The following is a 19,323-nucleotide window of genomic DNA, read 5'->3' on the forward strand; positions in this document are numbered from 1 at the left end:
GCATTAGTTAGAAATTAGTTTACAAATATATCTTTTTCTCTTTTTTGTTAGAAATTATAAATTTTGGCAAATTTGTTCGGGTAGACCCGACCCGGATCCGAGACTCGCCGGGTCCGGATCCGAAACACCGAATAAAAGACCCGTCGGGTAAACGGGTCGGATCCGGGTCCGGGTCCAGAATAATGAATTCCGGCCCGGACCCGGCACGTTGACACCCCTAGGTGACCCCCTGGGAAATCCTCGTGTTGCACCCCTCCCTTTTTTGTTTCGAAATCCAAATTTCCCCTTCGTTCTTTATGCTGTAGTAATTTAGCTCCGTCGGAACGATTGCTTTATATTTTGCTTCTTATCGAAGCATGAAGGCGGATCTGAAGGCGCGAGACAGGTCAGGAACGGTACGGCTGGATCGAAGCCCGGATCGTCGGTCAAAGTTGTCGGCGCAAATGTATAAGCGCAAGCGTGAAGGATCACTTTCAGGATAATTGAGAGTTGTGCGACGAGTGAAAAAAAAGGTGCAAAGCAACAAGAAAAAAATATAAAAGTAAATAAATAAAAGGATGAGAGGAAATTCATGAACTGACGCTTAGAATGAATTCGGGTCCAGAAAAGCCAAACTGCTTCACAGGACGTGGCAGTTTAAAAGAATAAAGCGAAAGGAACATGGCGGGTGCGATCATACCAGCACTAATGCACCGGATCCCATCAGAACTCCGAAGTTAAGCGTGCTTGGGCGACAGTAGTACTAGGATGGGTGACCCTAGGCCGGTCAACGGGTCGGGTCTACACCCGGATCCGGATCGGATCCCTGAAATTTTTGCGGGTATGGGTAGGGATTTAATTCCGTTATCCGGATTCGGATCCGTTTTTTCAAACAAAAAAACGGGTCGGATACGGAATATAGTATTCCGACCCGTATTAGACCCGGATCCGGATATAAATGATTTAATAATTTATAAAAAATATATATTATCAATATAATTTGATTAGGATGATGTATTTGAGTAAAATCAATTTGATTTATTTTCTTATTTGGTTTTTTCTTTGCATTAGTTAGAAATTAGTTTACAAATATATCTTTTTCTCTTTTTTGTTAGAAATTATAAATTTTGGCAAATTTGTTCGGGTAGACCCGACCCGGATCCGAGACTCGCCGGGTCCGGATCCGAAACACCGAATAAAAGACCCGTCGGGTAAACGGGTCGGATCCGGGTCCGGGTCCAGAATAATGAATTCCGGCCCGGACCCGGCACGTTGACACCCCTAGGTGACCCCCTGGGAAATCCTCGTGTTGCACCCCTCCCTTTTTTGTTTCGAAATCCAAATTTCCCCTTCGTTCTTTATGCTGTAGTAATTTAGCTCCGTCGGAACGATTGCTTTATATTTTGCTTCTTATCGAAGCATGAAGGCGGATCTGAAGGCGCGAGACAGGTCAGGAACGGTACGGCTGGATCGAAGCCCGGATCGTCGGTCAAAGTTGTCGGCGCAAATGTATAAGCGCAAGCGTGAAGGATCACTTTCAGGATAATTGAGAGTTGTGCGACGAGTGAAAAAAAAGGTGCAAAGCAACAAGAAAAAAATATAAAAGTAAATAAATAAAAGGATGAGAGGAAATTCATGAACTGACGCTTAGAATGAATTCGGGTCCAGAAAAGCCAAACTGCTTCACAGGACGTGGCAGTTTAAAAGAATAAAGCGAAAGGAACATGGCGGGTGCGATCATACCAGCACTAATGCACCGGATCCCATCAGAACTCCGAAGTTAAGCGTGCTTGGGCGACAGTAGTACTAGGATGGGTGACCCTAGGCCGGTCAACGGGTCGGGTCTACACCCGGATCCGGATCGGATCCCTGAAATTTTTGCGGGTATGGGTAGGGATTTAATTCCGTTATCCGGATTCGGATCCGTTTTTTCAAACAAAAAAACGGGTCGGATACGGAATATAGTATTCCGACCCGTATTAGACCCGGATCCGGATATAAATGATTTAATAATTTATAAAAAATATATATTATCAATATAATTTGATTAGGATGATGTATTTGAGTAAAATCAATTTGATTTATTTTCTTATTTGGTTTTTTCTTTGCATTAGTTAGAAATTAGTTTACAAATATATCTTTTTCTCTTTTTTGTTAGAAATTATAAATTTTGGCAAATTTGTTCGGGTAGACCCGACCCGGATCCGAGACTCGCCGGGTCCGGATCCGAAACACCGAATAAAAGACCCGTCGGGTAAACGGGTCGGATCCGGGTCCGGGTCCAGAATAATGAATTCCGGCCCGGTCCCGGCACGTTGACACCCCTAGGTGACCCCCTGGGAAATCCTCGTGTTGCACCCCTCCCTTTTTTGTTTCGAAATCCAAATTTCCCCTTCGTTCTTTATGCTGTAGTAATTTAGCTCCGTCGGAACGATTGCTTTATATTTTGCTTCTCATCGAAGCATGAAGGCGGATCTGAAGGCGCGAGACAAGTCAGGAACGGTACGGCTGGATCGAAGCCCGGATCGTCGGTCAAAGTTGTCGGCGCAAATGTATAAGCGCAAGCGTGAAGGATCAATTTCAGGATAATTGAGAGTTGCGCGACGAGGGAAAAAAAAAATGGTGCAAATCAACAAGAAAAAAATGTAAAAGTAAATAAATAAAAGGATGAGGGGAAATTCTTGAATTGACGCTTAAAATGAATTCGGGTCCAGAAAAGCCACACTGCTTCACAGGACGGGGCAGTTTAAAAGAATAAAGCGAAAGGAACATGGCGGGTGCGATCATACCAGCACTAATGCACCGGATCCCATCAGAACTCCGAAGTTAAGCGTGCTTGGGCGAGAGTAGTACTAGGATGGGTGACCCCCTGGGAAGTCCTCGTGTTGCACCCCTCCCTTTTTTGTTTCGAAATCCAAATTTCCCCTTCGTTCTTTATGCTGTAGTAATTTAGCTCCGTCGGAACGATTGCTTTATATTTTGCTTCTTATCGAAGCATGAAGGCGAATCTGAAGGCGCGAGACAAGTCAGGAACGGTACGGCTGGATCGAAGCCCGGATCGTCGGTCAAAGTTGTCGGCGCAAATGTATAAGCGCAAGCGTGAAGGATCAATTTAAGGATAATTGAGAGTTGTGCGACGAGGGAAAAAAAAGGTGCAAAGCAACAAGAAAAAAATATAAAAGTAAAAAAACAAAAGGATGAGAGGAAATTCATGAATTGACGCTTAGACTGAATTCGGGTCCAGAAAAGCCAAACTGCTTCACAGGACGTGGCAGTTTAAAAGAATAGAGCGAAAGGAACATGGCGGGTGCGATCATACCAGCACTAATGCACCGGATCCCATCAGAACTTCGAAGTTAAGCGTGCTTGGGCGACAGTAGTACTAGGATGGGTGACCCTAGGCCGGTCAACGGGTCGGGTCTACACCCGGATCCGGATCGGATCCCTGAAATTTTTGCGGGTATGGGTAGGGATTTAATTCCGTTATCCGGATCCGGATCCGTTTTTTCAAACAAAAAAACGGGTCGGATACGGAATATAGTATTCCGACCCGTATTAGACCCGGATCCGGATATAAATGATTTAATAATTTATAAAAAATATATATTATCAATATAATTTGATTAGGATGATGTATTTGAGTAAAATCAATTTGATTTATTTTCTTATTTGGTTTTTTCTTTGCATTAGTTAGAAATTAGTTTACAAATATATCTTTTTCTCTTTTTTGTTAGAAATTATAAATTTTGGCAAATTTGTTCGGGTAGACCCGACCCGGATCCGAGACTCGCCGGGTCCGGATCCGAAACACCGAATAAAAGACCCGTCGGGTAAACGGGTCGGATCCGGGTCCGGGTCCAGAATAATGAATTCCGGCCCGGACCCGGCACGTTGACACCCCTAGGTGACCCCCTGGGAAATCCTCGTGTTGCACCCCTCCCTTTTTTGTTTCGAAATCCAAATTTCCCCTTCGTTCTTTATGCTGTAGTAATTTAGCTCCGTCGGAACGATTGCTTTATATTTTGCTTCTTATCGAAGCATGAAGGCGGATCTGAAGGCGCGAGACAGGTCAGGAACGGTACGGCTGGATCGAAGCCCGGATCGTCGGTCAAAGTTGTCGGCGCAAATGTATAAGCGCAAGCGTGAAGGATCAATTTCAGGATAATTGAGAGTTGCGCGACGAGGGAAAAAAAAATGGTGCAAATCAACAAGAAAAAAATGTAAAAGTAAATAAATAAAAGGATGAGGGGAAATTCTTGAATTGACGCTTAAAATGAATTCGGGTCCAGAAAAGCCAAACTGCTTCACAGGACGTGGCAGTTTAAAAGAATAAAGCGAAAGGAACATGGCGGGTGCGATCATACCAGCACTAATGCACCCGATCCCATCAGAACTCCAAAGTTAAGCGTGCTTGGGCGAGAGTAGTACTAGGATGGGAGACCCCCTGGGAAGTTCTCGTGTTGCACCCCTCCCTTTTTTGTTTCGAAATCCAAATTTTCCCTTCGTTCTTTATGCTGTAGTAATTTAGCTCCGTCGGAACGATTGCTTTATATTTTGCTTCTTATCGAAGTATGAAGGCGGATCTGAAGGCGCGAGACAAGTCAGGAACGGTACGGCTGGATCGAAGCCCGGATCGTCGGTCAAAGTTGTCGGCGCAAATGTATAAGCGCAAGCGTGAAGGATCAATTTCAGGATAATTGAGAGTTGCGCGACGAGGGAAAAAAAAATGGTGCAAATCAACAAGAAAAAAATGTAAAAGTAAATAAATAAAAGGATGAGGGGAAATTCTTGAATTGACGCTTAAAATGAAGTCGGGTCCAGAAAAGCCACACTGCTTCACAGGACGGGGCAGTTTAAAAGAATAAAGCGAAAGGAACATGGCGGGTGCGATCATACCAGCACTAATGCACCAGATCCCATCAGAACTCCGAAGTTAAGCGTGCTTGGGCGAGAGTAGTACTAGGATGGGTGACCCCTGGGAAGTCCTCGTGTTGCACCCCTCCCTTTTTTGTTTCGAAATCCAAATTTCCCCTTCGTTCTTTATGCTGTAGTAATTTAGCTCCGTCGGAACGATTGCTTTATATTTTGCTTCTTATCGAAGCATGAAGGCGGATCTGAAGGCGCGAGACAAGTCAGGAACGGTACGGCTGGATCGAAGCCCGGATCGTCGGTCAAAGTTGTCGGCGCAAATGTATAAGCGCAAGCGTGAAGGATCACTTTCTGGATAATTGAGAGTTGTGCGACGAGGGAAAAAAAAGGTGCAAAGCAACAAGAAAAAAATATAAAAGTAAATAAATAAAAGGATGAGAGGAAATTCATGAACTGACGCTTAGAATGAATTCGGGTCCAGAAAAGCCAAACTGCTTCACAGGACGTGGCAGTTTAAAAGAATAAAGCGAAAGGAACATGGCGGGTGCGATCATACCAGCACTAATGCACCGGATCCCATCAGAACTCCGAAGTTAAGCGTGCTTGGGCGACGGTAGTACTAGGATGGGTGACCCTAGGCCTGTCAACGGGTCGGGTCTAGACCCGGATCCGGATCGGATCCCTGAAATTTTTGCGGGTATGGGTAGGGATTTAATTCCGTTATCCGGATCCGGATCCGTTTTTTCAAACAAAAAAACGGGTCGGATACGGAATATGGTATTCCGACCCGTATTAGACCCGGATCCGGATATAAATGATTTAATAATTTATAAAAAATATATATTATCAATATAATTTGATTAGGATGATGTATTTGAGTAAAATCAATTTGATTTATTTTCTTATTTGGTTTTTTCTTTACATTAGCTAGAAATTTGTTTACAAATATATCTTTTTCTCTTTTTTGTTAGAAATTATAAATTTTGGCAAATTTGTTCGGGTAGACCCGACCCGGATCCGAGACTCGCCGGGTCCGGATCCGGAACACAGAATAAAAGACCCGTCGGGTAAACGGGTCGGATCCGGGTCCGGGTCCGGAATAATGAATTCCGGCCCGGACCCGGCCCGTTGACACCCCTAGGTGACCCCCTGGGAAATCCTCGTGTTGCACCCCTCCCTTTTTTGTTTCGAAATCCAAATTTCCCCTTCGTTCTTTATGCTGTAGTAATTTAGCTCCGTCGGAACGATTGCTTTATATTTTGCTTCTCATCGAAGCATGAAGGCGGATCTGAAGGCGCGAGACAAGTCAGGAACGGTACGGCTGGATCGAAGCCCGGATCGTCGGTCAAAGTTGTCGGCGCAAATGTATAAGCGCAAGCGTGAAGGATCAATTTCAGGATAATTGAGAGTTGCGCGACGAGGGAAAAAAAAATGGTGCAAATCAACAAGAAAAAAATGTAAAAGTAAATAAATAAAAGGATGAGGGGAAATTCTTGAATTGACGCTTAAAATGAATTGGGGTCCATAAAAGCCACACTGCTTCACAGGACGGGGCAGTTTAAAAGAATAAAGCGAAAGGAACATGGCGGGTGCGATGATACCAGCACTAATGCATTGGATCCCATCAGAACTCCGAATTTAAGCGTGCTTGGGCGAGAGTAGTACTAGGATGGGTGACCCCCTGGGAAGTCCTCGTGTTGCACCCCTCCCTTTTTTGTTTCGAAATCCAAATTTCCCCTTCGTTCTTTATGCTGTAGTAATTTAGCTCCGTCGGAACGATTGCTTTATATTTTGCTTCTTATCGAAGCATGAAGGCGAATCTGAAGGCGCGAAACAAGTCAGGAACGGTACGGCTGGATCGAAGCCCGGATCGTCGGTCAAAGTTGTCGGCGCAAATGTATAAGCGCAAGCGTGAAGGATCAATTTAAGGATAATTGAGAGTTGTGCGACGAGGGAAAAAAAAGGTGCAAAGCAACAAGAAAAAAATATAAAAGTAAAAAAATAAAAGGATGAGAGGAAATTCATGAATTGACGCTTAGACTGAATTCGGGTCCAGAAAAGCCAAACTGCTTCACAGGACGTGGCAGTTTAAAAGAATAGAGCGAAAGGAACATGGCGGGTGCGATCATACCAGCACTAATGCACCGGATCCCATCAGAACTTCGAAGTTAAGCGTGCTTGGGCGACAGTAGTACTAGGATGGGTGACCCTAGGCCGGTCAACGGGTCGGGTCTACACCCGGATCCGGATCGGATCCCTGAAATTTTTGCGGGTATGGGTAGGGATTTAATTCCGTTATCCGGATCCGGATCCGTTTTTTCAAACAAAAAAACGGGTCGGATACGGAATATAGTATTCCGACCCGTATTAGACCCGGATCCGGATATAAATGATTTAATAATTTATAAAAAATATATATTATCAATATAATTTGATTAGGATGATGTATTTGAGTAAAATCAATTTGATTTATTTTCTTATTTGGTTTTTTCTTTGCATTAGTTAGAAATTAGTTTACAAATATATCTTTTTCTCTTTTTTGTTAGAAATTATAAATTTTGGCAAATTTGTTCGGGTAGACCCGACCCGGATCCGAGACTCGCCGGGTCCGGATCCGAAACACCGAATAAAAGACCCGTCGGGTAAACGGGTCGGATCCGGGTCCGGGTCCAGAATAATGAATTCCGGCCCGGACCCGGCACGTTGACACCCCTAGGTGACCCCCTGGGAAATCCTCGTGTTGCACCCCTCCCTTTTTTGTTTCGAAATCCAAATTTCCCCTTCGTTCTTTATGCTGTAGTAATTTAGCTCCGTCGGAACGATTGCTTTATATTTTGCTTCTTATCGAAGCATGAAGGCGGATCTGAAGGCGTGAGACAGGTCAGGAACGGTACGGCTGGATCGAAGCCCGGATCGTCGGTCAAAGTTGTCGGCGCAAATGTATAAGCGCAAGCGTGAAGGATCACTTTCAGGATAATTGAGAGTTGTGCGACGAGTGAAAAAAAAGGTGCAAAGCAACAAGAAAAAAATATAAAAGTAAATAAATAAAAGGATGAGAGGAAATTCATGAACTGACGCTTAGAATGAATTCGGGTCCAGAAAAGCCAAACTGCTTCACAGGACGTGGCAGTTTAAAAGAATAAAGCGAAAGGAACATGGCGGGTGCGATCATACCAGCACTAATGCACCGGATCCCATCAGAACTCCGAAGTTAAGCGTGCTTGGGCGACAGTAGTACTAGGATGGGTGACCCTAGGCCGGTCAACGGGTCGGGTCTACACCCGGATCCGGATCGGATCCCTGAAATTTTTGCGGGTATGGGTAGGGATTTAATTCCGTTATCCGGATTCGGATCCGTTTTTTCAAACAAAAAAACGGGTCGGATACGGAATATAGTATTCCGACCCGTATTAGACCCGGATCCGGATATAAATGATTTAATAATTTATAAAAAATATATATTATCAATATAATTTGATTAGGATGATGTATTTGAGTAAAATCAATTTGATTTATTTTCTTATTTGGTTTTTTCTTTGCATTAGTTAGAAATTAGTTTACAAATATATCTTTTTCTCTTTTTTGTTAGAAATTATAAATTTTGGCAAATTTGTTCGGGTAGACCCGACCCGGATCCGAGACTCGCCGGGTCCGGATCCGAAACACCGAATAAAAGACCCGTCGGGTAAACGGGTCGGATCCGGGTCCGGGTCCAGAATAATGAATTCCGGCCCGGACCCGGCACGTTGACACCCCTAGGTGACCCCCTGGGAAATCCTCGTGTTGCACCCCTCCCTTTTTTGTTTCGAAATCCAAATTTCCCCTTCGTTCTTTATGCTGTAGTAATTTAGCTCCGTCGGAACGATTGCTTTATATTTTGCTTCTTATCGAAGCATGAAGGCGGATCTGAAGGCGCGAGACAGGTCAGGAACGGTACGGCTGGATCGAAGCCCGGATCGTCGGTCAAAATTGTCGGCGCAAATGTATAAGCGCAAGCGTGAAGGATCACTTTCAGGATAATTGAGAGTTGTGCGACGAGTGAAAAAAAAGGTGCAAAGCAACAAGAAAAAAATATAAAAGTAAATAAATAAAAGGATGAGAGGAAATTCATGAACTGACGCTTAGAATGAATTCGGGTCCAGAAAAGCCAAACTGCTTCACAGGACGTGGCAGTTTAAAAGAATAAAGCGAAAGGAACATGGCGGGTGCGATCATACCAGCACTAATGCACCGGATCCCATCAGAACTCCGAAGTTAAGCGTGCTTGGGCGACAGTAGTACTAGGATGGGTGACCCTAGGCCGGTCAACGGGTCGGGTCTACACCCGGATCCGGATCGGATCCCTGAAATTTTTGCGGGTATGGGTAGGGATTTAATTCCGTTATCCGGATTCGGATCCGTTTTTTCAAACAAAAAAACGGGTCGGATACGGAATATAGTATTCCGACCCGTATTAGACCCGGATCCGGATATAAATGATTTAATAATTTATAAAAAATATATATTATCAATATAATTTGATTAGGATGATGTATTTGAGTAAAATCAATTTGATTTATTTTCTTATTTGCTTTTTTCTTTGCATTAGTTAGAAATTAGTTTACAAATATATCTTTTTCTCTTTTTTGTTAGAAATTATAAATTTTGGCAAATTTGTTCGGGTAGACCCGACCCGGATCCGAGACTCGCCGGGTCCGGATCCGGAACACCGAATAAAAGACCCGTCGGGTAAACGGGTCGGATCCGGGTCCGGGTCCAGAATAATGAATTCCGGCCCAGACCCGGCACGTTGACACCCCTAGGTGACCCCCTGGGAAATCCTCGTGTTGCACCCCTCCCTTTTTTGTTTCGAAATCCAAATTTCCCCTTCGTTCTTTATGCTGTAGTAATTTAGCTCCGTCGGAACGATTGCTTTATATTTTGCTTCTTATCGAAGCATGAAGGCGGATCTGAAGGCGCGAGACAGGTCAGGAACGGTACGGCTGGATCGAAGCCCGGATCGTCGGTCAAAGTTGTCGGCGCAAATGTATAAGCGCAAGCGTGAAGGATCACTTTCAGGATAATTGAGAGTTGTGCGACGAGTGAAAAAAAAGGTGCAAAGCAACAAGAAAAAAATATAAAAGTAAATAAATAAAAGGATGAGAGGAAATTCATGAACTGACGCTTAGAATGAATTCGGGTCCAGAAAAGCCAAACTGCTTCACAGGACGTGGCAGTTTAAAAGAATAAAGCGAAAGGAACATGGCGGGTGCGATCATACCAGCACTAATGCACCGGATCCCATCAGAACTCCGAAGTTAAGCGTGCTTGGGCGACAGTAGTACTAGGATGGGTGACCCTAGGCCGGTCAACGGGTCGGGTCTACACCCGGATCCGGATCGGATCCCTGAAATTTTTGCGGGTATGGGTAGGGATTTAATTCCGTTATCCGGATTCGGATCCGTTTTTTCAAACAAAAAAACGGGTCGGATACGGAATATAGTATTCCGACCCGTATTAGACCCGGATCCGGATATAAATGATTTAATAATTTATAAAAAATATATATTATCAATATAATTTGATTAGGATGATGTATTTGAGTAAAATCAATTTGATTTATTTTCTTATTTGCTTTTTTCTTTGCATTAGTTAGAAATTAGTTTACAAATATATCTTTTTCTCTTTTTTGTTAGAAATTATAAATTTTGGCAAATTTGTTCGGGTAGACCCGACCCGGATCCGAGACTCGCCGGGTCCGGATCCGGAACACCGAATAAAAGACCCGTCGGGTAAACGGGTCGGATCCGGGTCCGGGTCCAGAATAATGAATTCCGGCCCGGACCCGGCACATTGACACCCCTAGGTGACCCTCTGGGAAATCCTCGTGTTGCACCCCTCCCTTTTTTGTTTCGAAATCCAAATTTCCCCTTCGTTCTTTATGCTGTAGTAATTTAGCTCCGTCGGAACGATTGCTTTATATTTTGCTTCTTATCGAAGCATGAAGGCGGATCTGAAGGCGCGAGACAGGTCAGGAACGGTACGGCTGGATCGAAGCCCGGATCGTCGGTCAAAGTTGTCGGCGCAAATGTATAAGCGCAAGCGTGAAGGATCACTTTCAGGATAATTGAGAGTTGTGCGACGAGTGAAAAAAAAGGTGCAAAGCAACAAGAAAAAAATATAAAAGTAAATAAATAAAAGGATGAGAGGAAATTCATGAACTGACGCTTAGAATGAATTCGGGTCCAGAAAAGCCAAACTGCTTCACAGGACGTGGCAGTTTAAAAGAATAAAGCGAAAGGAACATGGCGGGTGCGATCATACCAGCACTAATGCACCGGATCCCATCAGAACTCCGAAGTTAAGCGTGCTTGGGCGACAGTAGTACTAGGATGGGTGACCCTAGGCCGGTCAACGGGTCGGGTCTACACCCGGATCCGGATCGGATCCCTGAAATTTTTGCGGGTATGGGTAGGGATTTAATTCCGTTATCCGGATTCGGATCCGTTTTTTCAAACAAAAAAACGGGTCGGATACGGAATATAGTATTCCGACCCGTATTAGACCCGGATCCGGATATAAATGATTTAATAATTTATAAAAAATATATATTATCAATATAATTTGATTAGGATGATGTATTTGAGTAAAATCAATTTGATTTATTTTCTTATTTGCTTTTTTCTTTGCATTAGTTAGAAATTAGTTTACAAATATATCTTTTTCTCTTTTTTGTTAGAAATTATAAATTTTGGCAAATTTGTTCGGGTAGACCCGACCCGGATCCGAGACTCGCCGGGTCCGGATCCGGAACACCGAATAAAAGACCCGTCGGGTAAACGGGTCGGATCCGGGTCCGGGTCCAGAATAATGAATTCCGGCCCGGACCCGGCACATTGACACCCCTAGGTGACCCTCTGGGAAATCCTCGTGTTGCACCCCTCCCTTTTTTGTTTCGAAATCCAAATTTCCCCTTCGTTCTTTATGCTGTAGTAATTTAGCTCCGTCGGAACGATTGCTTTATATTTTGCTTCTTATCGAAGCATGAAGGCGGATCTGAAGGCGCGAGACAGGTCAGGAACGGTACGGCTGGATCGAAGCCCGGATCGTCGGTCAAAGTTGTCGGCGCAAATGTATAAGCGCAAGCGTGAAGGATCACTTTCAGGATAATTGAGAGTTGTGCGACGAGTGAAAAAAAAGGTGCAAAGCAACAAGAAAAAAATATAAAAGTAAATAAATAAAAGGATGAGAGGAAATTCATGAACTGACGCTTAGAATGAATTCGGGTCCAGAAAAGCCAAACTGCTTCACAGGACGTGGCAGTTTAAAAGAATAAAGCGAAAGGAACATGGCGGGTGCGATCATACCAGCACTAATGCACCGGATCCCATCAGAACTCCGAAGTTAAGCGTGCTTGGGCGACAGTAGTACTAGGATGGGTGACCCTAGGCCGGTCAACGGGTCGGGTCTACACCCGGATCCGGATCGGATCCCTGAAATTTTTGCGGGTATGGGTAGGGATTTAATTCCGTTATCCGGATTCGGATCCGTTTTTTCAAACAAAAAAACGGGTCGGATACGGAATATAGTATTCCGACCCGTATTAGACCCGGATCCGGATATAAATGATTTAATAATTTATAAAAAATATATATTATCAATATAATTTGATTAGGATGATGTATTTGAGTAAAATCAATTTGATTTATTTTCTTATTTGGTTTTTTCTTTGCATTAGTTAGAAATTAGTTTACAAATATATCTTTTTCTCTTTTTTGTTAGAAATTATAAATTTTGGCAAATTTGTTCGGGTAGACCCGACCCGGATCCGAGACTCGCCGGGTCCGGATCCGAAACACCGAATAAAAGACCCGTCGGGTAAACGGGTCGGATCCGGGTCCGGGTCCAGAATAATGAATTCCGGCCCGGTCCCGGCACGTTGACACCCCTAGGTGACCCCCTGGGAAATCCTCGTGTTGCACCCCTCCCTTTTTTGTTTCGAAATCCAAATTTCCCCTTCGTTCTTTATGCTGTAGTAATTTAGCTCCGTCGGAACGATTGCTTTATATTTTGCTTCTCATCGAAGCATGAAGGCGGATCTGAAGGCGCGAGACAAGTCAGGAACGGTACGGCTGGATCGAAGCCCGGATCGTCGGTCAAAGTTGTCGGCGCAAATGTATAAGCGCAAGCGTGAAGGATCAATTTCAGGATAATTGAGAGTTGCGCGACGAGGGAAAAAAAAAATGGTGCAAATCAACAAGAAAAAAATGTAAAAGTAAATAAATAAAAGGATGAGGGGAAATTCTTGAATTGACGCTTAAAATGAATTCGGGTCCAGAAAAGCCACACTGCTTCACAGGACGGGGCAGTTTAAAAGAATAAAGCGAAAGGAACATGGCGGGTGCGATCATACCAGCACTAATGCACCGGATCCCATCAGAACTCCGAAGTTAAGCGTGCTTGGGCGAGAGTAGTACTAGGATGGGTGACCCCCTGGGAAGTCCTCGTGTTGCACCCCTCCCTTTTTTGTTTCGAAATCCAAATTTTCCCTTCGTTCTTTATGCTGTAGTAATTTAGCTCCGTCGGAACGATTGCTTTATATTTTGCTTCTTATCGAAGTATGAAGGCGGATCTGAAGGCGCGAGACAAGTCAGGAACGGTACGGCTGGATCGAAGCCCGGATCGTCGGTCAAAGTTGTCGGCGCAAATGTATAAGCGCAAGCGTGAAGGATCAATTTCAGGATAATTGAGAGTTGCGCGACGAGGGAAAAAAAAATGGTGCAAATCAACAAGAAAAAAATGTAAAAGTAAATAAATAAAAGGATGAGGGGAAATTCTTGAATTGACGCTTAAAATGAATTCGGGTCCAGAAAAGCCACACTGCTTCACAGGACGGGGCAGTTTAAAAGAATAAAGCGAAAGGAACATGGCGGGTGCGATCATACCAGCACTAATGCACCAGATCCCATCAGAACTCCGAAGTTAAGCGTGCTTGGGCGAGAGTAGTACTAGGATGGGTGACCCCTGGGAAGTCCTCGTGTTGCACCCCTCCCTTTTTTGTTTCGAAATCCAAATTTCCCCTTCGTTCTTTATGCTGTAGTAATTTAGCTCCGTCGGAACGATTGCTTTATATTTTGATTCTTATCGAAGCATGAAGGCGGATCTGAAGGCGCGAGACAAGTCAGGAACGGTACGGCTGGATCGAAGCCCGGATCGTCGGTCAAAGTTGTCGGCGCAAATGTATAAGCGCAAGCGTGAAGGATCACTTTCTGGATAATTGAGAGTTGTGCGACGAGGGAAAAAAAAGGTGCAAAGCAACAAGAAAAAAATATAAAAGTAAATAAATAAAAGGATGAGAGGAAATTCATGAACTGACGCTTAGAATGAATTCGGGTCCAGAAAAGCCAAACTGCTTCACAGGACGTGGCAGTTTAAAAGAATAAAGCGAAAGGAACATGGCGGGTGCGATCATACCAGCACTAATGCACCGGATCCCATCAGAACTCCGAAGTTAAGCGTGCTTGGGCGACGGTAGTACTAGGATGGGTGACCCTAGGCCTGTCAACGGGTCGGGTCTAGACCCGGATCCGGATCGGATCCCTGAAATTTTTGCGGGTATGGGTAGGGATTTAATTCCGTTATCCGGATCCGGATCCGTTTTTTCAAACAAAAAAACGGGTCGGATACGGAATATGGTATTCCGACCCGTATTAGACCCGGATCCGGATATAAATGATTTAATAATTTATAAAAAATATATATTATCAATATAATTTGATTAGGATGATGTATTTGAGTAAAATCAATTTGATTTATTTTCTTATTTGGTTTTTTCTTTACATTAGCTAGAAATTTGTTTACAAATATATCTTTTTCTCTTTTTTGTTAGAAATTATAAATTTTGGCAAATTTGTTCGGGTAGACCCGACCCGGATCCGAGACTCGCCGGGTCCGGATCCGGAACACAGAATAAAAGACCCGTCGGGTAAACGGGTCGGATCCGGGTCCGGGTCCGGAATAATGAATTCCGGCCCGGACCCGGCCCGTTGACACCCCTAGGTGACCCCCTGGGAAATCCTCGTGTTGCACCCCTCCCTTTTTTGTTTCGAAATCCAAATTTCCCCTTCGTTCTTTATGCTGTAGTAATTTAGCTCCGTCGGAACGATTGCTTTATATTTTGCTTCTCATCGAAGCATGAAGGCGGATCTGAAGGCGCGAGACAAGTCAGGAACGGTACGGCTGGATCGAAGCCCGGATCGTCGGTCAAAGTTGTCGGCGCAAATGTATAAGCGCAAGCGTGAAGGATCAATTTCAGGATAATTGAGAGTTGCGCGACGAGGGAAAAAAAAATGGTGCAAATCAACAAGAAAAAAATGTAAAAGTAAATAAATAAAAGGATGAGGGGAAATTCTTGAATTGACGCTTAAAATGAATTGGGGTCCATAAAAGCCACACTGCTTCACAGGACGGGGCAGTTTAAAAGAATAAAGCGAAAGGAACATGGCGGGTGCGATGATACCAGCACTAATGCATTGGATCCCATCAGAACTCCGAATTTAAGCGTGCTTGGGCGAGAGTAGTACTAGGATGGGTGACCCCCTGGGAAGTCCTCGTGTTGCACCCCTCCCTTTTTTGTTTCGAAATCCAAATTTCCCCTTCGTTCTTTATGCTGTAGTAATTTAGCTCCGTCGGAACGATTGCTTTATATTTTGCTTCTTATCGAAGCATGAAGGCGAATCTGAAGGCGCGAGACAAGTCAGGAACGGTACGGCTGGATCGAAGCCCGGATCGTCGGTCAAAGTTGTCGGCGCAAATGTATAAGCGCAAGCGTGAAGGATCAATTTAAGGATAATTGAGAGTTGTGCGACGAGGGAAAAAAAAGGTGCAAAGCAACAAGAAAAAAATATAAAAGTAAAAAAATAAAAGGATGAGAGGAAATTCATGAATTGACGCTTAGACTGAATTCGGGTCCAGAAAAGCCAAACTGCTTCACAGGACGTGGCAGTTTAAAAGAATAGAGCGAAAGGAACATGGCGGGTGCGATCATACCAGCACTAATGCACCGGATCCCATCAGAACTTCGAAGTTAAGCGTGCTTGGGCGACAGTAGTACTAGGATGGGTGACCCTAGGCCGGTCAACGGGTCGGGTCTACACCCGGATCCGGATCGGATCCCTGAAATTTTTGCGGGTATGGGTAGGGATTTAATTCCGTTATCCGGATCCGGATCCGTTTTTTCAAACAAAAAAACGGGTCGGATACGGAATATAGTATTCCGACCCGTATTAGACCCGGATCCGGATATAAATGATTTAATAATTTATAAAAAATATATATTATCAATATAATTTGATTAGGATGATGTATTTGAGTAAAATCAATTTGATTTATTTTCTTATTTGGTTTTTTCTTTGCATTAGTTAGAAATTAGTTTACAAATATATCTTTTTCTCTTTTTTGTTAGAAATTATAAATTTTGGCAAATTTGTTCGGGTAGACCCGACCCGGATCCGAGACTCGCCGGGTCCGGATCCGGAACACCGAATAAAAGACCCGTCGGGTAAACGGGTCGGATCCGGGTCCGGGTCCAGAATAATGAATTCCGGCCCGGACCCGGCACGTTGACACCCCTAGGTGACCCTCTGGGAAATCCTCGTGTTGCACCCCTCCCTTTTTTGTTTCGAAATCCAAATTTCCCCTTCGTTCTTTATGCTGTAGTAATTTAGCTCCGTCGGAACGATTGCTTTATATTTTGCTTCTTATCGAAGCATGAAGGCGGATCTGAAGGCGCGAGACAAGTCAGGAACGGTACGGCTGGATCGAAGCCCGGATCGTCGGTCAAAGTTGTCGGCGCAAATGTATAAGCGCAAGCGTGAAGGATCACTTTCAGGATAATTGAGAGTTGTGCGACGAGTGAAAAAAAAGGTGCAAAGCAACAAGAAAAAAATATAAAAGTAAATAAATAAAAGGATGAGAGGAAATTCATGAACTGACGCTTAGAATGAATTCGGGTCCAGAAAAGCCAAACTGCTTCACAGGACGTGGCAGTTTAAAAGAATAAAGCGAAAGGAACATGGCGGGTGCGATCATACCAGCACTAATGCACCGGATCCCATCAGAACTCCGAAGTTAAGCGTGCTTGGGCGACAGTAGTACTAGGATGGGTGACCCTAGGCCGGTCAACGGGTCGGGTCTACACCCGGATCCGGATCGGATCCCTGAAATTTTTGCGGGTATGGGTAGGGATTTAATTCCGTTATCCGGATTCGGATCCGTTTTTTCAAACAAAAAAACGGGTCGGATACGGAATATAGTATTCCGACCCGTATTAGACCCGGATCCGGATATAAATGATTTAATAATTTATAAAAAATATATATTATCAATATAATTTGATTAGGATGATGTATTTGAGTAAAATCAATTTGATTTATTTTCTTATTTGGTTTTTTCTTTGCATTAGTTAGAAATTAGTTTACAAATATATCTTTTTCTCTTTTTTGTTAGAAATTATAAATTTTGGCAAATTTGTTCGGGTAGACCCGACCCGGATCCGAGACTCGCCGGGTCCGGATCCGAAACACCGAATAAAAGACCCGTCGGGTAAACGGGTCGGATCCGGGTCCGGGTCCAGAATAATGAATTCCGGCCCGGACCCGGCCCGTTGACACCCCTAGGTGACCCCCTGGGAAATCCTCGTGTTGCACCCCTCCCTTTTTTGTTTCGAAATCCAAATTTCCCCTTCGTTCTTTATGCTGTAGTAATTTAGCTCCGTCGGAACGACTGCTTTATATTTTGCTTCTCATCGAAGCATGAAGGCGGATCTGAAGGCGCGAGACAAGTCAGGAACGGTACGGCTGGATCGAAGCCCGGATCGTCGGTCAAAGTTGTCGGCGCAAATGTATAAGCGCAAGCGTGAAGGATCAATTTCAGGATAATTGAGAGTTGCGCGACGAGGGAAAAAAAAATGGTGCAAATCAACAAGAAAAAAATTTAAAAGTAAATAAATAAAAGGATGAGGGGAAATTCTTGAATTGACGCTTAAAATGAATTCGGGTCCAGAAAAGCAACACTGCTTCACAGGACGGGACAGTTTAAAAGAATAAAGCGAAAGGAACATGGCGGGTGCGATCATACCAGCACTAATGCACCAGATCCCATCAGAACTCCGAAGTTAAGCGTGCTTGGGCGAGAGTAGTACTAGGATGGGTGACCCCCTGGGAAGTTCTCGTGTTGCACCCCTCCCTTTTTTGTTTCGAAATCCAAATTTCCCCTTCGTTCTTTATGCTGTAGTAATTTAGCTCCGTCGGAACGATTGCTTTATATTTTGCTTCTTATCGAAGCATGAAGGCGAATCTGAAGGCGCGAGACAAGTCAGGAACGGTACGGCTGGATCGAAGCCCGGATCGTCGGTCAAAGTTGTCGGCGCAAATGTATAAGCGCAAGCGTGAAGGATCAATTTCAGGATAATTGAGAGGTGGGCGACGAGGGAAAAAAAAGGTGCAAAGCAACAAGAAAAAAATATAAAAGTAAATAAATAAAAGGATGAGAAGAAATTCATGAATTGACGCTTAGAATGAATTCGGGTCCAGAAAAGCCAAACTGCTTCACAGGACGTGGCAGTTTAAAAGAATAAAGCGAAAGGAACATGGCGGGTGCTATCATACCAGCACTAATGCACCGGATCCCATCAGAACTTCGAAGTTAAGCGTGCTTGGGCGACAGTAGTACTAGGATGGGTGACCCTAGGCCGGTCAACGGGTCGGGTCTACACCCGGATCCGGATCGGATCCCTGAAATTTTTGCGGGTATGGGTAGGGATTTAATTCCGTTATCCGGATCCGGATCCGTTTTTTCAAACAAAAAAACGGGTCGGATACGGAATATAGTATTCCGACCCGTATTAGACCCGGATCCGGATATAAATGATTTAATAATTTATAAAAAATATATATTATCAATATAATTTGATTAGGATGATGTATTTGAGTAAAATCAATTTGATTTATTTTCTTATTTGGTTTTTTCTTTGCATTAGTTAGAAATTAGTTTACAAATATATCTTTTTCTCTTTTTTGTTAGAAATTATAAATTTTGGCAAATTTGTTCGGGTAGACCCGACCCGGATCCGAGACTCGCCGGGTCCGGATCCGGAACACCGAATAAAAGACCCGTCGGGTAAACGGGTCGGATCCGGGTCCGGGTCCAGAATAATGAATTCCGGTCCGGACCCGGCCCGTTGACACCCCTAGGTGACCCCCTGGGAAATCCTCGTGTTGCACCCCTCCCTTTTTTGTTTCGAAATCCAAATTTCCCCTTCGTTCTTTATGCTGTAGTAATTTAGCTCCGTCGGAACGATTGCTTTATATTTTGCTTCTCATCGAAGCATGAAGGCGGATCTGAAGGCGCGAGACAAGTCAGGAACGGTACGGCTGGATCGAAGCCCGGATCGTCGGTCAAAGTTGTCGGCGCAAATGTATAAGCGCAAGCGTGAAG

At 44.0% G+C, this 19,323-nt stretch overlaps 8 non-coding genes and 14 pseudogenes across 8 annotated transcripts; all 22 read left to right on the forward strand.

Annotated features, from left to right (window-relative positions):
• Positions 1-665: 665 nt before the first annotated feature.
• On the forward strand, positions 666-783 carry LOC140018315 (5S ribosomal RNA; annotated as a pseudogene).
• A 925-nt stretch (positions 784-1,708) lies between these two features.
• Positions 1,709-1,826, forward strand: LOC140018316 (5S ribosomal RNA; annotated as a pseudogene).
• Positions 1,827-2,754: 928 nt separating this feature from the next.
• LOC140017161 (5S ribosomal RNA) lies at positions 2,755-2,873 on the forward strand. The gene has a single exon (XR_011823474.1). It is a non-coding gene; the product is annotated as a 5S ribosomal RNA (ribosomal RNA).
• Positions 2,874-3,284: 411 nt separating this feature from the next.
• LOC140019754 (5S ribosomal RNA) lies at positions 3,285-3,402 on the forward strand (annotated as a pseudogene).
• A 927-nt stretch (positions 3,403-4,329) lies between these two features.
• Positions 4,330-4,448, forward strand: LOC140018061 (5S ribosomal RNA). Its single transcript, XR_011824363.1, has one exon. It is a non-coding gene; the product is annotated as a 5S ribosomal RNA (ribosomal RNA).
• A 413-nt stretch (positions 4,449-4,861) lies between these two features.
• Positions 4,862-4,979, forward strand: LOC140018022 (5S ribosomal RNA). The gene has a single exon (XR_011824325.1). It is a non-coding gene; the product is annotated as a 5S ribosomal RNA (ribosomal RNA).
• A 411-nt stretch (positions 4,980-5,390) lies between these two features.
• LOC140018463 (5S ribosomal RNA) lies at positions 5,391-5,508 on the forward strand (annotated as a pseudogene).
• Positions 5,509-6,435: 927 nt separating this feature from the next.
• Positions 6,436-6,554, forward strand: LOC140018163 (5S ribosomal RNA). Its single transcript, XR_011824465.1, has one exon. It is a non-coding gene; the product is annotated as a 5S ribosomal RNA (ribosomal RNA).
• Positions 6,555-6,965: 411 nt separating this feature from the next.
• LOC140019755 (5S ribosomal RNA) lies at positions 6,966-7,083 on the forward strand (annotated as a pseudogene).
• A 925-nt stretch (positions 7,084-8,008) lies between these two features.
• Positions 8,009-8,126, forward strand: LOC140018317 (5S ribosomal RNA; annotated as a pseudogene).
• Positions 8,127-9,051: 925 nt separating this feature from the next.
• LOC140018319 (5S ribosomal RNA) lies at positions 9,052-9,169 on the forward strand (annotated as a pseudogene).
• Positions 9,170-10,094: 925 nt separating this feature from the next.
• LOC140018320 (5S ribosomal RNA) lies at positions 10,095-10,212 on the forward strand (annotated as a pseudogene).
• A 925-nt stretch (positions 10,213-11,137) lies between these two features.
• Positions 11,138-11,255, forward strand: LOC140018321 (5S ribosomal RNA; annotated as a pseudogene).
• A 925-nt stretch (positions 11,256-12,180) lies between these two features.
• Positions 12,181-12,298, forward strand: LOC140018322 (5S ribosomal RNA; annotated as a pseudogene).
• Positions 12,299-13,226: 928 nt separating this feature from the next.
• LOC140017162 (5S ribosomal RNA) lies at positions 13,227-13,345 on the forward strand. Its single transcript, XR_011823475.1, has one exon. It is a non-coding gene; the product is annotated as a 5S ribosomal RNA (ribosomal RNA).
• Positions 13,346-13,758: 413 nt separating this feature from the next.
• LOC140018024 (5S ribosomal RNA) lies at positions 13,759-13,876 on the forward strand. The gene has a single exon (XR_011824326.1). It is a non-coding gene; the product is annotated as a 5S ribosomal RNA (ribosomal RNA).
• A 411-nt stretch (positions 13,877-14,287) lies between these two features.
• LOC140018465 (5S ribosomal RNA) lies at positions 14,288-14,405 on the forward strand (annotated as a pseudogene).
• Positions 14,406-15,332: 927 nt separating this feature from the next.
• LOC140018164 (5S ribosomal RNA) lies at positions 15,333-15,451 on the forward strand. Its single transcript, XR_011824466.1, has one exon. It is a non-coding gene; the product is annotated as a 5S ribosomal RNA (ribosomal RNA).
• A 411-nt stretch (positions 15,452-15,862) lies between these two features.
• LOC140019756 (5S ribosomal RNA) lies at positions 15,863-15,980 on the forward strand (annotated as a pseudogene).
• A 925-nt stretch (positions 15,981-16,905) lies between these two features.
• Positions 16,906-17,023, forward strand: LOC140018323 (5S ribosomal RNA; annotated as a pseudogene).
• Positions 17,024-17,950: 927 nt separating this feature from the next.
• Positions 17,951-18,069, forward strand: LOC140017593 (5S ribosomal RNA). Its single transcript, XR_011823901.1, has one exon. It is a non-coding gene; the product is annotated as a 5S ribosomal RNA (ribosomal RNA).
• Positions 18,070-18,480: 411 nt separating this feature from the next.
• LOC140020714 (5S ribosomal RNA) lies at positions 18,481-18,598 on the forward strand (annotated as a pseudogene).
• The last annotated feature ends 725 nt before the right edge of the window (positions 18,599-19,323 follow it).

The sequence above is a fragment of the Coffea arabica genome, chromosome 11c (assembly GCF_036785885.1).
Source record: "Coffea arabica cultivar ET-39 chromosome 11c, Coffea Arabica ET-39 HiFi, whole genome shotgun sequence".
Classification (NCBI taxonomy): Eukaryota; Viridiplantae; Streptophyta; class Magnoliopsida; order Gentianales; family Rubiaceae; genus Coffea; species Coffea arabica.